Here is a 12327-nt window from a genome sequence, read left to right as displayed (position 1 = left end):
TACAATACTCGTTGCGGCGTGCAACCCGATCCATATATAAAGCCATAAGGCTCGTTGCGGCGTGTAGCCCGATCTATATATATATATATAGCCATAAGGCTCGTTGCGGCATGCAACCCGATCCATACATATAGCCATAAGGCTCGTTGCGGCATGCAATCCGATATATATATATATATATATATATATATATATATACATACATACATACATACATACATACATACATAGTCAACTGTGCTCACTGGGGGTGTGCAGACTCCGAAGGGGCTCCTTCAGCCCAAGCGCTATAACGATGCGGCATGTAGCCCGATCCCAAAGATGTAATCAATATAACATGATGCGGCGTGCAGCCCGATCCCACAGTATCACTCTCACTTAGGCCATCGGCCTCACTCAATCATCAAACATCTCCAGTCTCACTCACGGGCTCACAATGTCATGAAACTATCCCGACAACAATGATATGATATATCAATAAACACAACCAGTACTGAGATATGAAATATATGCATGAATATGACTGAGTACAAAATATCAATGAAATCAGTGAGATGACAGCAAGAAACGACCACTATGGGTCCTAACAATATCTAGCATGATTGACAGCTCAATTACTTTATCACATGGTGAAAATACATATATTAACAAAATGGGGCCACTATACAGTGCCATGAAAACAACGGAGTCACAATTCACAGGTTGCACGCCCACACGCCCGTCACCTAGCATGTGCGTCACCTCATCATTACTCACATAGCATGTAATTCGGGGTTTCATACCCTCAACACTAAGTTTAGAAGAGTTACTTACCTCGAACAAGCAAATTCCAATACCGAGCAAGCCAAGCGATGCTCCAAGAATATCATCTCGCGCGTACCGACCTCCGAACGGCTAAAAACTAGCCAAAAGCAACTCAAATATATCAAATAAAGCCCAAGTAAACAATTCCAAATGATAAAGATCGAATCCTTAGTCAAAATCCAAAATCGGCCAAAAATCACACCCGGGCCCGTGCCTCGAAATCCGACAAAACTCACAAAATTCGATAACTCATTCAATTACGAGTCCAACCACACTACTTTCACTCAAATACGACTCCGAATCGATATTCAAAACTCAAAAATTTACACTATGAAACTTTTGGCCAAAACCCCCAATTTCCCTCTTGAAAAATCAATCAAGAAATTGCCAAAAATGAAGATAGATTCATAAAATAAGATCAAAACCAAGTGTAGAACACTTACCTCAATCCTTGTGATGAAAATGGCTCCAACATTCGCCTCAATCCGAGTCCCACATATCAAAATATGAAGAAAGAGCCAAAACCATGATATATAGCTTCTGTCCAGCAGATTCCGCATTTGCGGTCAAGAGGTCGCACCTACGACCTTCGCTTTTGGGGGGAAAGACTTGCATTTGCGAGACAGGCCGCTTCTGCGATGCCTACTGTTGCACTTGCGGTCGGGCTTCTGCGCCTACAGGACCGCTTCTGCGAAGCCTTCCAGCCAGCTGTTACCTCGCTTCTGACTTCTTTGTCGCATCTGCGACCATCGCACCTGCGCAAATTCAACCACAGGTGAGGTCACACCAGAACTAGCAGCCACCAGCCTTAGCCAAAATTTCCAAATGCTTCGAAATCAATCCGAAACACGCCCGAGCCCCTCGAGACCCCGTCCAAACATAAGAACAAGTCCCTAACATAATACGGACAAACTCGAGGCCTCAAAACACACATAACAACATCGAAACGACGAATCACACCTCAACTCAAAATCAATAAACTTTGAAACTTCAAACTTCCACAATCGATGCCGAAACTTATTAAATCACGTCCGATTGACCTGAAATATTGCACACAAGTCACATTCGACATTACGGACCTGCTCCAACTTTTAGAATTGAAATCCGACCCCGATATCAGAAGTCCACTCCTGGTCAAACTTTCCAAAATTCCAACTTTTCGCCATTTCAAGTCAAATTCTACTACGGACCTCCAAATCATAATTCGGACGTGCTCCTAAGTCCAAAATCACCCAATGAAGCTAACAGAACCATCAGAAGTCCAATCCGAGGTCAAATACTAAGAAGTCAAACTTGGTCAAACCTTTCAAATTTAAAGCCCCTAGCTGAGAACCATTCTTCCAAATCAATTCCGATTAACCTGAAACCAAAACCGACGATTCACGTAAGTCATAATACATCATACGGAGCTACTCATGCCCTCAAACAACCGAGTAAAGTGCAAATTCTCGAAAAGACCGGTCGGGTCGTTACACCAAGTCGGTACTCAAACCCTCAAAATATACTATTCTTAAAGTGCACACAACACCAAATGTCTTTCAAAATCCCATGTTTTAGGTGTGAATAATTAATTTAGATTCTTGAAATAATACTTAAAATGAGCATAAATCACTTATGGCAAAGTATTGTATGAAAATCTCCAAGAAAAATTGCCCCTCTCAACGTATAGGGCTCAAAATATGAAAGAATGAGCTCACAATCCCGAATGTGCAACTTAATCCAGCTGCACATGTCGCATTTACGACAAGAGGCTCGCAGATGCGACCGTTGCAATAGCGACCTTAGGCTTGAAAATGCAAACCACGTCTGGCCCAGACAAGTGGAAATTGCGACCAAACGCTTTGCATATGTGAATCCCCACAGCTACCAATCGCAAAAGCAACACCACGACCTAGCAAAATCGAACAAAATCCTTCGAAGCCCATAGCCACAAATGCAACTCACACCCTCGCAAATGTGAGGTCCTCCTATCTCGACTAGGTCACAAAGTCAAAAACATCCTTGCAAATGTAATGGCCGCATTTGCAACCCCCTCATCGCAAATGCGAAGAACCAAAACTAACACAACTCAACTTAGCAAAAATAATCTGAAACCCACCCGAGCCCCTCGGGACCCTGTCTGATCATACCAACAAGTCCAAAAAATGCATCAAAACCAAGAATCGATGATCAAATCATTCTCTTATCTTTCAAACATTCAAACTTCGCCGAATGCATTTGAATCATACTTAGACATTTCGGATCACAACTAAACTTTGCACACAAGTTCAAATCAATGAAATAAACCTATTCAAGGTATCAAAACAACAATAGGAGCCTAATACGCTGAAGTCAACTCACGGTCAAACTTGTGAACTCTCCATTTCTTCAAATTGCTAACTTTCAGTAAATAAAGCCTAAACCTTCTAGGAACAGCCAAATTAAAATATGAACATATGCCCAGGTCAAAAAACACCATACAAACCTATAGAAACCATCAAATCCTGATTCCGAGATTATTTACTCAAAAGTCAAATCTTGGTCAACTATTCTAACTTAAAGCTTCCAAATTGAGAATCACTCTATCAAATCAAACCTGAACCACTCAAAAATAAAATCCAACAATACATGAAATTCATAATAACTATATGAATCCACTCAAAGTCTGAAATCACATAATGAAATCCTAAAAATCAAAATGACCGGTCAGGTTGTTACATCTTTTAGTGTGCTGCCAGCACAAAGTTCATACCATGGTCTATCTATCCAGGGATCGTAGGACGGGTATTCACGTTAATAGGGGCAGACATAGAGTCAGAAACCTCGCCATGAGTATGGGGACATGAGTCATCTCAAGAGGAATTTCCCCAGGCTTCTAAGTAGTATACTACGTCAGGGCAGTCCATGCTTTTAGAGCCGGTGGCTATACCACCCACACAACCATCTAAGGATGGAATCCAGTCTGTTTGAGGCCACCCTAAAGTGGGAGGTTAGTCAGGTGGAGGACAGGCATGTTGTTATGACTTCATGGGCATTTCATAGCCTGTTGCTTCAGATGTTGTGAGCTTAGGTATTGTTTCAGTGTGCCATGAGATGCTTCAGTATTATTTGACCCTGATTCCACTTATTATTATGTTTCATCATATTTTTTTCCTTATTTAGATATGCCTCGTCGTTCCTTTTTTATCTTTGTTCATGTATCTACACAAGTTTGTGATTCTATTGTGGTAGATTGTGTGTATCGGTCTTATATGGTTGCCAATAAGGGTTATAGGACTAGGGTTGATCTTTTATTGCTTAATATATTTTACTTTGAGGTGATCTTGGGTATAGATTGGTTATCTCTGTATCACAATATTCTTGAATGTCATGCTAAGACCGTGACGTTGGCTATGTCGGGGTTTCCAAGGTTGAAACAGGGGGGGTTCCTTGGATCAGATTCCTAGTAGGGTAATTTCTTTTGTTAAATCTCAACGAATGGTTGAGCAGGGTGTTTAGCGTAACTGGATTTAGTGACGAATGTTAGTGTCGGTGCTCCTACTGTTTAGCCAATTCGACTAATAAGGGAGTTTCCAGATATGTTCCCTGCAGACCAATAGGGCATGCCACTCGATAGGGATATTGATTTTGGCATTGAGTTGGTGCGGACTCATCCCATATCTATTCCACCATATTGCATGGCTCTAGTTGAGTTGAAGGATCAATTGCTAGAGCTGTTGGATAAGGGGTTCATCAAGCCGAGTATTTCTCCTTGGGGTGCACTGATGTTATTTGTGGTGAAGAAGGATGTTTCCATGAGAATTTGTATTGATTATAGGTAATTGAAAAAGGTTGCCATCAAGAATAAGTGTCCACTGCCTCACAACAATGATTTGTTTGATCAGCTTTAGGGTACTAAGGTGTTCTCAAAGATTACTTGAGATCGGGTTATTATCAATTGAAGACCAAAGCTTCAGACATTCCTAAGATGGTTTTTAGGACTCATTATGGGCATTATGAGTTTTTGGTGATGACTTTTAGTTTGACTAATGCTCCAGTTGCTTTCATGCACTAGTGTGTTCCAGCCTCATTTGAATTCTTTTTTCATTGTTTTCACAATAATATATTGGTATATTCCCATAGTTGGGAGGAGCACGAGCAGCATTTGAGGATTGTGCTTCAGATTATGAGGGAGAGGAAGTTATATGCCAAATTCTCCAAGTGTAAGTTTTGGTTGGAATCAATGAAAATCTTGGGCCATATAGTGTCTAGTGATGTGACGACCCGGCCAGTCGTCTCATGAGTTACCGCTCCCTTTCCCCCATCTCTGCTTCTTATTGCTTTGTTTATCGGTTCTATATGTGACCGGGTTGGTTGGCTCGAGTTCGGAAAGGATTTGGTAAGGTTTGAGACACTTAGTCTCTTTTAAGAAAGCTTAAGTTGGAAAAGTCAACCGGATGTTGACTTATGTGTTAGAGGGCTCGGATGTGAATTCTGATGGTTCGAATAGATTCGGAGGATGATTTGGAACTTAGGAGCATGATCGGAATATGTTTTAGAGGTCCGGAGTAGATTCAAGCTTGAATTGGCGAAATTGAGTTTTTGGCATTTTTCGGTTGATAGGTGAGATTTTAATATAGGGGTCGGAATGGAATTTCGGAAGTTGCAGTAGCTCCATGATGTCATTTGGGATGTGTGTGCAAAATTTCAGGTCATTCGGACGTGGTTTGGTATACTTTTTGATCAAAAACGGAATTCGGATGATTTTCGAACCTTAGGCTTGAATTCGATGTGTTTTGGTGGTTTTGAGGTTGTTTGAGGTGTTTTGAGGGTTGGTATAAGTTTGAATGGTAGAATAAGACTTGTTGGTGCTTTTGGTTGAGGTCCCAGGGGCCTCGAGGTGATTTCAGATGGTTGACGGAGAGTTGGAGTTTTTGTGAAGCTGCAGATTTTCTACTTCTGTAGTTTTCGCACCTGCGGATTGGGGACCGCAGGTGCGATGCCGCAGATGCAAAGAAGAAGGACGCAGAAGAGGAAAGGGGCTAGGAAGGTTGTGACCGCAGAAGCGGTTGGGTGACCGCACCTGCGATGGCGCAGGTGCGGAGTGAGCATCGCAGATGCGGACATTGGTGACTTAAGTGAAAACCACAGAAGCGGTTCGAGGACCGCAAATGCGGTACCGCAGAAGCGGGAATTTCGCCGCAGATGCGGAATCCCTGGACCAGAAGTATATAATATTTCCTTCGCGAATTTTTGGCTAAAAACTCCATTTTTTAAGACGGGAAACGAGCTAGGGCAGAGAATTCAAGGGAAAATCGAGGTGAATCAGTTGGGTATGTTCCCTAAGCTTCATTACTTGAGTTTATGATCATTTTCCCATTGGTTGATCATGATTTTAGTGGAAATTGAGGGTAAAAATTGAGGAAGCTAGGGCTTGGTATTGGAGACTTAGACTTGAGGTTTTGAGGCGCCATTTGTGGTCGGATTTTAGAACTTTTGATATGTATGAACTCGTGGGGAGATAAGGAATCTATTGATGTGAATTTTATGAAATTCCGAGATGTGGGCCCGGGGGTCGGGTTTTGGTAATTTCGGGAATTTGCATTGTTTTTCGATTGTTTTCGAGTGGGCTTTGTCCCTTTAGCATATCTTGATGGTTACGTTCTGATTTTGGATAGATTTGGAGCATCCGGAGGCGGATTCGAGAGGCAAGGGCATCGCGAGCTAGAGTTTGGGTCGGATTGAGGTGAGTAATGATTTTAAATGTTGTCCTGCGGGTATGAAACCCCGGATTACACAGTGTTAGGCTATATTGAGGTGACGCGCACGCTAGATGATGAGCGTGGGGTCGTGCACCGCTGGGCATTTTGACTTTGTCCATCCTGAATGACTGTTTTACTGTGTATTTGATAGCAAATTGTTTGATATTATCATGTTTTGGGCTAAATGCCATATTTAGGCCTCGTGCCAACTGTTTGGACCCTTAGGGGATTTTTGCCGATATTTTTCTCACTGTTTGATTTCATACTTGTGCTCAGTCATGCCATATTTTACTGTTTTCATAACTCAGCCATGTTTACTCTGTTTTTAAACACCTTAAATGATATTTTTAAAAGATAATTGAGCTGAGCATCATGTTTTACTGTTGCCCGAGGGGCTTATGAGATTCTGACTGAGTAAGGCCGAGGGCCTGTATTGTGAGGATACTTTTGGGTCGGGCTGCACGCCGTATCTGTGATATACTGATTATGATAATGAGGCCGAGGGCCTGAGATTGTACGCCACGAGGTGGCTTGTGATTGATATGAGGCCGAGAGCCTGTTGATGATGCCACGAGATGGCTTGATATTGCGCTTGGGCCGTAAGGGGCCCCTCCCAGAGTCTGTACACCCCCAGTGAGCGCGGGTACCCATTGTGATATGAGATATAGCCCGAGGGGCCGGTACTGTTCTATGATATTGCCCGAGGGGCTGATTCTGTTGTTATTGTGCCCGAGGGGCGGTTCTTATGTGTTTACCTTTTCTAGTTGCATTTCCTTTATTTGTTTAACTGCTTAAATGGTGCTTTATGGGATTTCACTGTTTAATTGTGTTTTACTGATTTTATCCTGCCTCTTATAGCTTGCTGTTGTGTTTAACGCGATTTTATATCGCTCAGTCTTCATTTATTGTTATTACTCACTGAGTTGGAGTACTCACTTTACTCTCTGCACCCCTGTGTAGAGATTCGGGCGCTACAGGTTCTGTTAGCGAGGGTTGAGAGCTGTCCAGCAGATTTCCAGAGATTCACTAGGTAACTGCCCGGCGATTCGCAGCCAGTGCATTCTCCCTCTATCTTATTCCTTCTGTTTCAGTTATGTAGTAGTGGAGTAGACTTTCAGACTTGTAGTATTGTTTTAGATGCTCATGACTGGTGACACCCCGATGTCGGGCTGTGATTTATTCCGCAAACTGTTTTGTTACTATATTTTAGGATTTTTATTCTGTTAATGACTTAGTGTTTATTATTTTAATTACTTGGAAGTGAATTGGGAGTGTGTCGGCTGGCCTTGTCTTCACGAGAGGCGCCATCACGATCGAGTCTGGGTTTAGGGTCGTGACAAGTTAGTATCAGAGCCTAGGTTACATAGGTCTCACGAGTCATGAGCAGGTTTAGTAGAGTCTCGCGGATCGGTACAGAGACGTCTGTATTTATCCTCGAGAGGTTGCAGAACCTTTAGGAAAATTCCATATTTTTGAAATTCTTGTCGTGCAAATTTGTTGATCCGAGTACTAAACTTCTGTTATTTTATTCTCTCACAGATGGTGAGGACACGAGCAACCGGTCAGGATGGACGACCACCAGTACCACCAGCAGGAGCCACTAGAGGCCGAGGCGCAGTCGAGGCCATGGTAGGGGCAGAGGTGTAGCCCACACAGCAGCTGGGGCAGCACCTGCAGATCCACCAACCGCCCAGTTCAGGATCAGGTCCCAGTTGTGGACGCTACCAGCTGTGCCCATTGAGATTCCAGGTCTTCAGGAGACTTTGACCCAGATTTTGACAGTATGTACGAGTCTGGCTCAGGCGGTCGCGGTTTCTACTGCCCCAGCCACTTCTCAAGCAGGGGGAGGCTCTCAGACTCCCGCTGCCCGCACACCCGATCAGGTGGTTCAGGGATTACAGACACCGGAGGCACCACCAGCCCAGTCGATGGCAGTTGCCCAGGGTTACGTAGCTCCAGTTATGCCAGAGGACGAGCAGCGCAGGTTGGAGAGGTTTGGCAGACTCCAACCTCCTACTTTCAGTGGTGCAGAGGGCGATGATGCCCAGGGTTTCTTAGATAGATGTCAGAGGATTCTTCGCACCGCGGGTATTCTGGAGACCAACGGGGTTGCATTCACGACCTTTCAGTGGGAGGCATATGAGAGGCGTAGGCCTATTGGTTCGGCACCTCTTACTTGGCAACAGTTCTCCGCTCTATTTTTGGAGAAGTATGTTCCACAGTCCCGTAGGGAGGAGCTGCATTGGCAGTTCGAGCAGTTGAGACATGGGGATATGACTATTACTCAGTACGAGATGAGGTTCTCAGAGTTAGCTCGACATGTTTTTTGGCTGGTTGCTACGGAGAGAGAGAGAGGATCAGGAGGTTTGTTGATGGCCTCACATACCAGCTTCGGGTTTTCATGACTAGGGAGAGAGTGTCAGGTGCTACATTTGAGGAGGTTGTGGATATCGCTTGTGAGATTGAGTCGGTTCGTTGCCAGGAGTGCGAGGAAAGGGAGGCCAAGAGGCCTCGAGGTCATGGTAGTTTTGGGGGTGCTCCTTCGAGGGGCCAGTTTCAGCACGGCAGAGGCCGTCAGTTCAGGAATGCTCAGTCAGCTCGCCCAGGTTATCGTGGGACATCATCAGGCCATGATTCTCACGGTTCTCAGCAGGGTCATTCCTCACTCAATGCACTTCCAGCCCAGGGTTCGTCCCGTCCTCCATCAGTTCAGGATTCTTCTATGCCAAGTGCGTCTGCTAGTCATTCCGGTGCTAGAGGTTCCCTTCAGTCCCCGTCTCCAGCACCCGGGAGTTGCTATGAGTGTAGAGAGATGGGTCACATGTGGAGACAGTGTCCTCGTCGTCTTGGGGGTTCATCTCAGCAGAGGGGTCAGCCCTCGACTTCAGCTCCAGTCGCTTCACTACCCACCCAGCCAGCTAGGGGTGGAGGTCAGTCATCTAGGGGTCGTCCGAGAGGGGGAGGTCGATCTGGTGGTGGTCAGGCCCGTTTCTATGCACTTCCAGCTAGGCCTGATGCGATTGCTTCAGATGCGGTGATTACAGGTATTATCTCAGTCTGCCGCAGAGATGCTTCTGTGTTATTTGACCCCGATTCTACTTTCTCTTATGTGTCGTCTTATTTTCCCCATTACTTGGATATGCCCTGCGAGTCCCTCGTTTCTTCTGTTCATGTCTCTATGCTGGTGGGCGATACTGTTATAGTAGACCGTGTGTACTAGTCGTGTGTTGTGTCTATTGGGGGTCTGGAGACCCGAGTGGATCTATTGTTGTTATGTATGGTGGACTTCGATGTTATTTTGGGCATGGACTGGTTATCTTCGTGCCGGGCTATTCTGGACCGTCATGCCAAGACAGTGACTTTGGCTATGCTTGGTGTGCCACGGATTGAGTGGCGAGGTTCGACCGATTATGTCCCCAGCAGGGTGATTTCTTTCTTAAAGGCCCAGTGTACGGTTGGGAAGGGTTGTCTTTCGTATCTAGCCTTTGTGAGGGTTGTCGGTGCAGAGACTCCCAGTATTGATTCTGTTCTAGTTGTGAGGGATTTCCCTGATGTGTTTCCTGCAGACCCGCCGGGCATGCCACCGGATAGGGATATTGATTTTGGTATCGATATGGTGCTGGGCACTCAGCCCATTTCGGTTCCACCGTATCATATTTCACCAGCGGAGCTGAAGGAGTTAAAGGAGCAGCTTCAGGAACTCCTTGACAAGGGGTTCATTCGTCCTAGTGTGTCACCGTGGGGTGCGCCGGATCTTTTTGTGAAGAAGAAGGATGGCACAATGATAATGTGCATTGATTACAGACAGTTGAACAAAGTAACAATTAAGATCAAGTATCCTTTGCCTCGTATCGATGATTTGTTCGACCAGCTTCAGGGAGCGAGAGTGTTCTCCAAGATTGATCTCCGCTCAGGTTATCACCAGTTGAAGATTAGGGACTGAGATATACTTAAGACAGCTTTCAGGACCCGATATGGTCATTATGAGTTCTTGGTGATGTCTTTCGGGCTGACCAATGCCCTAGCAGCGTTCATGCATCTGTTGAACAGCGTGTTCCGGCCGTATCTCGACTCGTTTGACTTAGTCTTCATTGATGATATTCTGGTATACTCGCGTAGTCAGGAGGAGCACGCGGAACATTTGAGAGTGGTGTTGCAGAGATTGAGGGAGGAGAAGCTTTATGCAAAGTTCTCCAAATACGAGTTTTGGCTCAGTTCAGTGGCTTTCTTGGGGCACGTGGTGTCCAGCGAGGGTATTCAAGTTGATCCGAAGAACATAGAGGCGGTTCAGAGTTGGCCCAGACCGTCCTCAGCCACAGAGATTCGCAGTTTCTTGGTTTGGCGGGTTATTATCGCCGGTTTGTTCAGGGATTTTCATCTATTGCATCGCCCTTGACCAAGTTGACTCAAAAGGGTATTTCATTTCAGTGGTCTAATGAGTGTAAGGAGAGCTTTCAGAAGCTCAAGACTGCCTTGACCACAGCTCCAGTGTTATTATTGCCATCAGACTCAGGTTCTTATACCGTGTATTGTGATGCTTCGAGAGTTGGTATTGGGTGTGTTCTGATGCAGGAGGGTAGAGTTATTACTTATGCTTCTCGTCAGTTGAAGCCTCATGAGAAGAACTACCCTGTTCATGATTTGGAGTTGGCTGCCATTGTTCACGTGTTGAAGATTTGGAGGCATTATTTGTATGGTGTGTCTTGTGAGGTGTTTACTGATCATCATAGCCTCCAGCACTTGTTCAAGCGGAAGGATCTCAATTTGAGGTAGCGGAGGTGGTTGGAGTTGCTTAAGGATTATGACATTACTATCTTGTATTATCCGGGGAAGGCCAATGTGGTGGCCGATGCTTTGAGCCGAAAGGCGGTGAGTATGGGGAGTTTGGCATATATTCCAGTTGGGGAGAGACCTCTTGCAGTTGATGTTCAGGCTTTGGCCAATCGGTTCGTGAGGTTGGATATTTCGGAGCCCAGTAGGGTATTGGCTTGTGTGATTTCTCGATCTTCCTTATATGAGCGCATCAGAGAGCGCCAGTATGATGATCCTCATTTGCTTGTCCTTAAGGACAGAGTTCAGCATGATGATGCCAGGGATGTGACTATCGGTGATGATTGGGTGTTGAGGATGCAGGGCCGGATATGTGTGCCCAATGTAGATGGACTTCGAGAGTTGATCCTGGAGGAGGCCCATAGCTCGCGGTATTTCGTTCATCCGAGTGCCACGAAGATGTATCAGGATCTGAGACAGCATTATTAGTGGAGGAGAATAAAGAAAGACATTGTGGGGTTTGTAGCTCGGTGTCTCAATTGTCAGCAGGTGAAATATGAGCATCAGAGACCGGGTAGCTTGCTTCAGCGGATGGATATTCCAGAAGGGAAGTGGGAGCGGATCACCATGGACTTTGTAGTTGGGCTCCCACGGACTTTGAAGAAGTTCGATGCTATTTGGGTGATTGTGGATCGGCTGACCAAGTCCGCGCACTTCATTCCTATCTGTACTACTTATTCTTCGGAGCGGTTGGCAGAGATCTATATCCGGGAGATTGTTCGTTTGCATGGTGTCCCAGTTTCCATCATTTCAGATAGGGGCACTCAGTTTACTTTGTAGTTTTGGAGGTCTGTACAGCGAGAGTTGGGTACTCAGATTGAGTTGAGCACAGCTTTTCACCCCTAGACGGACGGGCAGTCTGAGCGTACTATTCAGATACTGGAGGACATGTTCCGCGCTTGTGTCATTGATTTTAGAGGGTCATGAGATCAGTTTCTACCGCTCGTAGAGTTTGCTTATAACAACAGCTACC

The sequence above is a fragment of the Nicotiana attenuata genome, chromosome 5, assembly GCF_001879085.1.
Source record: "Nicotiana attenuata strain UT chromosome 5, NIATTr2, whole genome shotgun sequence".
NCBI lineage: Eukaryota > Viridiplantae > Streptophyta > Magnoliopsida > Solanales > Solanaceae > Nicotiana > Nicotiana attenuata.
The sequence above is the reverse complement of the archived record's forward strand: the minus strand, read 5'-3'. Positions refer to the sequence as shown.